Here is a 407-nt window from a genome sequence, read left to right as displayed (position 1 = left end):
CTGTTTTTTTTTTCCCAGCAGAAGCTAACACTGCAAGTTTATTTGGAATTGTTCATCATTCCCTAAAACATGACTAAGGCCCCAGTTCAAGATGAAGAAAAACATCCCCAAAGCATGACACTTACCACCACCATGCTTCAGTGTCGTTCTTTTGCAGATGAGAAGTGTTGTGTTTGCGGCGAACAAGTTCAACCTTGGTTTTCTTGAAACATAAAAAAACTTCCAATACAAAAAGGTGTATGAGTTGCATCTGGCTGAATTGTATTATTGCATCATTCTTCGCATTTATCATTAACACACATTCCTTTATTTTCTGTGTTTTTAACTGTTGCATTTTTTGCTTGCGCTACAAACAGTAGAGTTGTAATGTGATTCTTTGTGCGGAAGATGGCAGTATTGCAGCATGG

Source organism: Hippocampus comes, unplaced genomic scaffold, assembly GCF_001891065.2.
Source record: "Hippocampus comes isolate QL1 unplaced genomic scaffold, H_comes_QL1_v1.1 scaffold203, whole genome shotgun sequence".
NCBI lineage: Eukaryota > Metazoa > Chordata > Actinopteri > Syngnathiformes > Syngnathidae > Hippocampus > Hippocampus comes.
This window is presented reverse-complemented; position numbering follows the sequence as displayed.